Raw genomic sequence first — 9,791 nt, forward strand, 5'->3', positions numbered from 1 at the left:
TCTAAACCTGTTTTGTCCAGTTAACTACCTCAGGATTTTGCCACCTCACTTTGCTACATGTGTGGTAGACCAGGACTACCTTGACCAATTCTGGTTTTGCCATGAGGAGGTGTTGGTAGGCTTAGTTGCTAGGGTTGCCAGCCTCCAGGTGGGGCCTGGAGATATCCTGAAATTACAACTGATCTCCAGGTGTCAGTTATCAGATCCACTGGATAAAATGGCTGCTTTGGAGGGTGGACTCTATGGCATCACGTCTAGGGCTGCCAGTTTCCAGGCGGCATCTGGAGTTCTGCTAATACAACTTATCTCCAGCCTACAGAGATCAGTTCTTCTGGAGCAAATGGCTGTTTTGGAGGGTGGACTCTATGGCATTGTACCCTGATGAGGCCACTCCACTCCCCAAACCCCACGCTCCCCAGGCTTGTCCTCCAAAATCTCCAGGTATTTCTCAACCCGGAGCTGGCAACCCTAATCACATCCCTGCTAAGCTGCACCCCAAATCTTCAGGAATTTCCCAACCTGGAGCTGGCAACTCTAGTTAGACCATTTACATTCATAGTTGGAAAGATGAGGCTTGGGCCTAGCTACATTACATTTGCCCATGGGTCCTGCCTGCAATCCCATTATCAGACACATATTTGTTGGGATATTTGCAAGTTCTCTTCCTTTTTTGTCATGAAAGCATTTCCTGTTTGTTATGCATGCTAATTTCTAGTTAGAGATGCAATTGAACTGTCTACATGTTTTTCCCACTACAGCAAGGTGACAGAATGCATAATTAGTTAGTGTTGGGATTCTCCAGTTGGATAATCAATAGCTTGGGGATGAGCCAAGGGAGGAAGCATAGGGTTTCAGTTTATTGCTATTTGTTCAACTCCTAGAAGTCTCCTCTGAGTCACAAGTTAAGTCCATAGAGAAGCAACATGTAGCATACAGCTAGTAAGGATGATTTATTTTACTTTTGTTCTCCAAGTACCTTTTACCTAACCCTTAGTAAAGGGTTTTTCCCCCCTAAACAAATACACATCTGTCTGGCTACTTTAATCTAACTCTGTTATTTTTGAATCTCAATACCTAACCAGTTTGGTGTAGTGGTTAAGTGCACGGACTCTAATCTGGGAGAACCGGGTTTGAGTCCCCACTCCTCCACTTGCACCTGGCTGGATGACCTTGGGCAAGCCGTACTTCTGATAAGAGCTGTTCTTGAAAAAGAGCAATTTCTATCAAGAGCTCTCTCAGCCCCACCTACCTCACAGGGTGTCTGTTGTGGGGAGGGGAAGGGAAAGGAGTTTGTAAGCTGCTCTGAGACTCCTTTGGGTAGTGAAGGGTGGGGTATAAATCCAATCTCTTCTTCTTCTTCTTCTAACAGTGTTCTGCACTGGAAACTTATTCCCAGGTATGTGTAGGCCCCATGCAGATTAGGATCACAGTGTTCAGCCTCCCCCCCCCCCCCCCCCCCACGATTTCCTGACCTGGAATGTCCCAGGAATGTCCCACATGTACTGATGGGGAATACCTATGTTTTCCCAGTAGGGTAAATAATAACCCCTGGGGGCTGTTTCAGTGCTCTGATCCCATTCGAAATCGAGTCTGCTCATGCCTGAATTTAGGTTCCTAGCACAAAACTCACAATACACTCAGGCCCAGAGCGTACCTGAGGAAAATGTAATGTGTAATTAAGGCCACATGGTCAGACTGTGCAAAAGCTTCATATTTCATACAATAAAAATATAACAGCAAATGGAATCACTGGGAATTGGCTGACCAGTTCAGAATGCTGCTCACGTTTTGTTGCCTGAAGGGTCTCGTTTTTGCCTGATCCGATGGCTGGATCTGTTTTAACCATTCCCTTCAGTGGCCGCGCCTCCTTATTTTCCAGAATGAAGTGCAAGTCTGGCAAAACACTCCTTGTGTCTTTTACACAATCATTTTAGTTTGCTCATTATGCCACTAACAAATCTGTTGGGTCAGATTGTGTCAAGGAGGGCAAGCTGCAGATCTGTCCAAATATAAGAAGACAAACAGTGAGGAAAACAGAGCTGAGCCTTAAGTCAGCGTTTCTGGCAGATCTCAAAATCCGATGTTGTTCTGGCCTGGAAAAACAATCAGGAGGATTGAAGCTATCCACTGAGGATAAAAGAGATGATGCATTTCTTAATAAATTGGTCATTCTTCTCCTTAACCAGTTCAGGATGAAAATCAGAGCAAACAAGGAAGGAATTCCTTTCTTTATGGAGTTCACTATCCAATGTTTTATTATTTGTATTAGAATCGTTTAGGACAGAGAATTACAGCCAAACCAGATAGATTCAGGGGGGTAGCCATGTTGGTCTGAAGTGGCAGAACAGAGTCCAGTGGCACCTTTAATTCTGGGTACAAGATTTCGTGTGCACATGATGGATTTTCTTTAAAAATGCAGTTATCAGATGCACAGAGGGAGGATGTGATTTTGCTTGGAAGTTGACTGGAAGTTGGTAACCGTAATGGGGGAGGTGTTTATATTGATGGATTGTGGAGAGGTAAGGATGAGTTCAGCTCCTCTCACCCGTGTGCCCATTTAAATGTTGCAATAAGACACCTTGGGTGATTTCCCACAAGCGCTGCTCTGCGTTCACTCTTCTCTTTGCCCTGATGGTACGTGTGAAATCAATTTCACGCAAGCTGCTGCGCGGCTGCATTTTGCCCCGCGTGGGGAAAATCGCGCGACGCTGCGGGGCAAAATTCAGCCACGCAGCAGCTTGTGTGAAATTGACATGTACCATCGGGGCGAAAGGGAGGAATGATCACGGAGCAGTGCTTGTGGGAAATCACCCATTGACTCTTGACACATGAATATCAAATGGGTAGAAGGTATGTGTTATATTTCCATACTGTACATCTGGTGTTGGCTTAGGTTGACCTGCCTGTAGCAGAAACCTGGGGCAGGGGATGGTGGAGTTTATGGCACTCTTAGACTTGAGATGGAGGCTTGGCTATGCTGCAGGTCAGGCAAACTCTCTTGCCTGCTTCTCCAGCACTGCTCTACTGACTGATCCCTGGGCCTGTTGACTAGAGGCAAAAGCACCCCAAAGCACAAAGGGTGGGTGAAACATATATGCTGTGACATGCATTAGAATGGTGCTCACTTATTTTTGGCCTTCACTTCTAGATCATTTGCCCCACAGTTTGGCCATTACTGAGCTAGGCATAACGCGAGAGGCAGTGAGTTGGTGGTGAGGATAAGTAAGTGACAGGAAGCTACCAACTGGAACTTGCCCTTCTGTTTACAACTTGACAAGTGCTTTCCGCTACAGGGTGGGAGGAACCTCAGATGTGTCTCAGAGAGCTCAGAGCAGAAGATGGAATTAGAATTCCCCATCCCTCCCTCTCTCCCTCCCTCCCTCCCTCCCTCTCTCCCTCCCTCTCTCTCTCTCTCTTTCTCTCTCTGTGTGGGGGGGGGGGGAGGGGGGGGGGGAGCTGATTTTTTTAAAAAAAGTCACCATGTTTTTCAGCCATATTCTTGTACTTGAATTCTCTCAGCTTTCTTCAGCCACAATTTGAGGTTATACCTGACCATCCTCACCATGGTTTGAAAACCGTATTTTATAACTGGAAAGGGTCAGGGGTGAAAATAAGGTGGTATGGGTTGGTGTGGCATACTGGTAAGAAAGTGGCCAATGTGGTACCTTCCCTCTGAAGGTACCACTGTTGAACCACCTGCCTTTCTGCCACCTGTGAGTGCTTTGCCACTGCTGGCTGTACATGCTGCTCAACATCTACTGTTATGACACTCCCAGCTGTACGGTCTGCCCAGCACAGTTGGTAAAAAGGTATGCAAGGTGTTTGAGCATGGGAAGCGGGAAAGCTTGCAAATGGATATGGGAAGGATGCACAGGTGGTGGACCCATGAGTTGGGTGGGTGAGAAGGAAGGCATGAGTAGGGGGGCTGGGGGGCAGAGGAAGGGTTCCTGGACACTCTGCTCAGATCCCCAAAAACTTGGAACCTACCCTAGTTTAGAGGCTTCCTTGGCCCCAGGAGTGGACAAGAGATGGATGACCTTGCCCCACTTACAAGGGAATCAGATTTATATTTTAACTGTAGAAAGCTGAAACCAGTTTTTATACTGCTTCAGCAGAAGGGGATGCCTACTGCCTGTGAAGGGCTCGTGATTTTATTTCTCATATTCTACTGAGGCTGATTCTGCTTTGGCCTTTCCCTCTGTTCTTTTACGGAACCCACACTGGAACAGAAATTTCCCTCTGCATTGCATGCTGCTTTCACGTCCTTTGATTATCGGATTTTATTGTAGCCTCCATACTCCATGCCACTTTCACTTTGTTTGATCATCTGATTTTATTGTACCTTCTGCATAGATTTATGCCCATTTTATGGCCGTTCAGGGGTGACTTTGCAGTCAGTAGGGCATTGCCCCGAGGTATTTGGATGTGGTTTTGAGCTGCGCTTTTTCCTCCCAGTTGAGAAAATGTGGAGCGAATGCTAGATGCAGAATTACCCTCTGTCTCAGGTTCTTTAACTTTTCCAGGATCACTGAATGTGAAAGTGTGTTGCCAAAAAGTAAAGGGGAGGGAGTGGTTTCAAACCTGGAAAATTTGGTTGTGTTTTAATGACAATGTTTATGCCAGAATTCTTGGAACAAATATTTGCGTTCAATGACCTCAGTGTGCAGCAGGGTTGCTCTAGCTTATTTTACATGACTTTGTGGAAAACAGCAGAAACGGGTTGATAGTTAAAGCGATGCATTGTATACTAATTCAGACTGTTGGCTGATGACCCAGTCACGTGGCGATAAGGTCATCATGGCAAAAGCACCCCCATGCATATTTCCATCCTTTCTATGTGTCTCTTGCACATGTTGGGAAAAACTATAATGGAAATAATAGATGCACAGTGGAAAAATTTGCATGACAACCTGAGAATGCTTCATGAAAAAATATGGGTCATAAAACCACCCCTTAGATGTTAGAAACAGAAGGACAGCATGTGCCCATTTCTGTTTTCTCACACTGCAGTTTATGCACAGACTGTATGTCCTGTGCACAGCAAAGTGCTTCAAGAAGGCCAATATGTAAAAGATGTCCGTAGTTTGCTCTACGGGGGACTGGAGTACATGGTGGTAGGATGTACATGACCAAATATCTTGTAGCAAGAGAAATACATTAGTGGATTGTTTTGTTGTTCTTTGTATATCCATTCTGCCTGTAAAACATGCAGAATCCCATCTCCTGGGTCTTAATGTAATTGTATTGTGTATTTTCCCCCTGCCTCTACCATCATTAGCCAGTGATGTGGAATGGACTTGGGGAAAAATTACAAACACTAGGTAAATAATCTTGTGTGTTTATGGAGCAGTGGAGAACATAACACAAGCCTGCCATTTTTGGAAGTAACTTCATTGTGGGTTTAATGAGTAGTTCTGTCCTTAATCCTCTGCATGGAGGTTTTGCTTCAGTTGTCTAAACTGGAACAGATTTATCTGGAGCATACACACAACATCAACCCTTGATTGATCACTTTCTATATTTTCTACCACATAGCTGCAGTCTTTCCTAAACCTGGGTGTCAGGTCTTGAGTAAAACTCACTCTCAACAACACTCTCTTGGCAGTGATTTGTTTATTGAGAGATAAGGAAGTTTCAAGCATAGATGATTCTGTGTCAGAACTGACCCTCTTGGCACCAGTTTCGATATTATACATCATTCGAACAACCCCCCCCCCAGTTACCAGTCCAATCACACCCAGACATTCAGCCCGCCAAAACCTACGGTGCCCCAGCAGCCCTCCTCCAACATCTGCAAGCCTACGATTATATTATCTAGCAGTGTCTGGTACTCAAGGCTAAGCAGGCATAATTCCCACCATGGGGAGGCCCGCAATAGATGCAGTTACAAGCCATCACTATTCCCAGCAAAGCAGTTACAGGCACTCACCCACACCCACACACCCTTTTGTTCCCAGCAGGGATGAAACAGGACTGAAACATAGCAGCAGGAATGAAACATGGCATTACAAAGGGTCACCAAAGGCAGACAGTGAAGAGATATAGACAGATATATGACAAACAAGGCCCGAGTTTGACACTGGGTTGGTACAATCCTTCAGGAAAGATTGCAGTCTAGATCGTTTGTGGGCTATGTAGATGGGAAGGTGAGATTTTTGAACATTTTGCCCACATCAGCGTCATTTTCTTTCCCCAGGTCCACCAATTACCAGTTTTAAGCTACAGCAATATACCAGTTGCCAAATGTAATTAACATCTTACTGTAGTTTAAAATTGGTAATTGACATATTGTTGTAATTTAACATTAATGGTAATTGCCTGTTTTTTCCTAAGGGTGGAAATAACCCTCCAGTGACATGGGGAGAAGGGAATTTTGGCTGAAGGGGGCTGATGAGACAAGGAAAGTGAAGAGAAAATGACTGCATGGATGTTCTATTTCCACTGCAAATGCATTCACAGTAGCTACAGAGGGATTCCAGAAAGTTGTTGTTGTGTAGGTGCAGCCTCAGATTCCAAGCTGAGACTGTTATTGACCATGTGTTTTATCTTAACTCCCGCAGTTCTTAACACCAGCGAAGCCCTGTGGTAGGGAAATCTTTTGGCACATCCTCTAGGATTGTGAGAAGCTCTGATTGCAATGCAGCTTGAAAGAGAATGTGTTTTTCCACCTAAAAATATTCTGCTGTAGGTTGATACATGCTCCTTAATACTGCTTCTTTTTTCCAAACCATAAGTTGCATAATGGCAGGTATTACAAGGTGGGCTCTTTGTACTTCATCAAGCCCATCTGGATATTCAATCCATTTTAGTCGTTAAGCCAACCTTAAACACGTTTAATCTGTAATGGTTTCAGATGACACAGGTCTACATCTTTGGAGATCTGCCATGTAGTTCAGTGGAGGATACTGGCGACAGATCATGTCAAAACAGGGGTCCTGTGAGGGGGAAGATATTACAAGCAGAACTAATACCAAACAATGGAGTTTATGAAGGATTAGCAGAGTGCTCAAGGCACATAACGCAGCAGAGTCTATCTGGTTTGTGTGTGCTGACAAAAACAAAGTTACAGATGGAGCCTCTTTATCTTTGCAAAACTAATAGGAGTCCTTTATTGTAAGGAACTCCATTCTAAACAGGATAGACTAGAGAGGATTCTAATCTAGTCTAACTAGCTAGGATGGATAGAGATGCAGAAAGCATGGCTGTGGTCACACACACTAAATAATCTACTTTCAATGCACTTTCCAACTGAATTGTGCCAGTTCACACAGTAAAATCCAGTTGGAAAGTGAACTGAAAGTAGATTCAAAGTGGATTATGTAGTGTATGTGATCGCAGCCCATGTCCTGCCCTCATGTTGCCAAGATGGGGAAGCATACCATAGTGTGGAGAGAAGGTGTCAGGCCAGAAGAAATATTCCCTGAGAGTAGCAACCTACACATCAAAGGGATAGTATCAGAGCAGTAGAAGGGAAGGATGATCAGGGTCCTGGCCTATCTATCTCTCTGACTCTCTATAGTCCCACTCTGAAGTCTGAGGCTAAGAGACAGCGCAGTGTCCTTCACTTCCAGCAGTTAAAACCTTATTGGGTCAAACACTGGCTTTAGATCACAAAAGAGGAGGATTTTTGTAGTTAATACAAAGTGCAGGGCACCAACATAATACATGCTATTAGAGAATTAATCTTGGATTGGATCCTACCAGCGCTTCCACTGACCTGATTCCACTCCTCACTGCAGTGTGGTTTTTGTCCACACAGCTCCCATGATCCTTGGCATAGCCTTTTTGGTGGCCAGAAGCACCATCTCTTTTATCAGCAGAATAGCTTGTATGATCCAACCCCTTGTTACTTAAGATTGACATATTCTATATCTCATTTCCACAAATATCTGATTGCTGAACTGCAGTAGGTGGACATAGTAATGCACTTTCTATAGGATTTGTTCTCTAAAGTTGATTGGCAAATATGGAAGAGTCCTTGGGGGGAAATCTTGACAGCTAAATATAGAAAGTCATTAATACTGTAATTTCTATGACCCTTTTAGTCCTATAAAGTTTTTCAATAAATCTGATTCCATTCAGCCTATTAATAATTGTATATAAGAAGAAGTTTGTTTCTATTCCCTTTTACAAAGAGCAAGCTAAGTCTGTATAGTAGCAACTTAGCCTTGACCAACTACTAAAAAGTTTATGGCTGCACTGGGATTTGAGTTCAAGTTCTACAGTCAGAGTGCCAGACTTCAAATGCTGCCCATGTGTTGAAAAGCCGAGACATTGGGGCCATTCTTGTTTTGTTCAATTGTTTCCAAGCATTTTACAATTTCGGATTAATTTCTATCATAAAGAGGGCTAGCAGCTTAATGGGTTGGAGCCAAACCATAAAATTTAATCTGAAAATATCTTTCCACTCTTGAATGGTGTCTTTCACTGATGGAAGCAATCCATCCATGGGCAGAATTATTCCTTTTATGAATGGCAGGGGGCCTTTGGATCCAACCCAACATTTTAGATCTAACCTACTGTTTCCTTGAGACAGTAAACTGTGATTCTTAAGAGTCTGGCATTAAGAATCCATGGACCACACAAAGATTCCTCTGGGCTGGACGTATCTCTTGAATTTATGTTTCCAGCACTGTGTTTATAGAAGGGTTGAATCATAGTGTTGCAGTGATCGTATAGTTTTGCTCAAGCAGTTGGTTAGACCTCATTTGGATTAGTTTGGTAAAATAACAAAAAGGATTTTGTAAGCTGCCACCGGGTCCAGTTCTTCCTTTTGACTGCATGTAAGCAGATCTTAATTTTAGGCTTTTAATTTTTTTTTGGTTATTTAAAGTACAAACCCTGCTTTTAATAACTAATATTTAATTGATCATAGCAGATTAAAAAGAGTTCCCATAGTATACTAGCTTTTTCCCCTTCAGAGGTATTACATTTATGAGTGGGTAGGGAAGAATTCCATAGCTGTGATATAATTTTTTAAAAACCCATGTGATTTTGTTTTTTGTAAAGGAAACGGCTTCTGAAAGCTTTATATAAACACCCAGTTGCTCTTTTTCCTTTCTTTACCCCCCCCCCCCCCCCCCCCCCCCGCCCCTTCAGCTGCCTACCACAGCATTTTTCCCTCAGTCCTCTTGAGCCTCTGGGCCTGTGTTGCTTTGAGGTTTGCTCCACGTAGTCCCAAACTGTGACTCATCACCCCTCTGTTTAGTTAAGGGCAATTCCAGACTGTACAAACTTAAGAGGGGGATAAATTCACAGCGAGCAAATAAATCTAGAAAGATCATTGACTCAATCTGTTACCGATTTCTGTGCTTGCTGTGATTTTATTCCCCAGTTTAGTTCAGCAGCTTATATAGATGCAATAATTTATATTGCCTTTCCTTAAAGGAATTTAGTACCACCTGCGTTGACCAGGGTTGTGCTTCAAAATTAAACTATTGTTATTTTCATAGTAACCCTGTGAGGTCAGGCTGAAAGATACCAATTTGTTAAAGCTTCCCATGCAGTGGTGGCTCCAGAGGTGAAGCTGGGAGAAAAAACACCTGACCCATTGCCAGGCTGTGGATAACATGTATTCTAGTTTTCTGAGAAATGGCCTCCATAACAGAGCTGGGAAAGAAGTAGAAACTGAACCACCAAAAGCTGAGGAAGGTGGGTGTTGGCTGGGAGGGAAAGTTAAGCATTATAGGTAAGCAGATAGAAGAAAATTCCTTAGAGGTCAGTTGGGTGTCTCTGGAAGCAGAGCCAGGAAGCAGCAGAAAGAAACTCCTTTTTCTGCTGGCTGAGGAAGA

At 43.7% G+C, this 9,791-nt stretch overlaps 1 protein-coding gene across 1 annotated transcript in view; it reads left to right on the plus strand.

Annotated features, from left to right (window-relative positions):
• The window catches only part of LOXL2 (lysyl oxidase like 2), a 119,032-nt gene that overhangs the window by 45,793 nt on the left and 63,448 nt on the right, over positions 1-9,791 (plus strand). The window lies entirely within an intron of this gene.

This window comes from Gekko japonicus, unplaced genomic scaffold (genome assembly GCF_001447785.1).
Source record: "Gekko japonicus isolate JY-2015 unplaced genomic scaffold, Gekko_japonicus_V1.1 scaffold1154, whole genome shotgun sequence".
In the NCBI taxonomy this organism is placed as follows: domain Eukaryota; kingdom Metazoa; phylum Chordata; class Lepidosauria; order Squamata; family Gekkonidae; genus Gekko; species Gekko japonicus.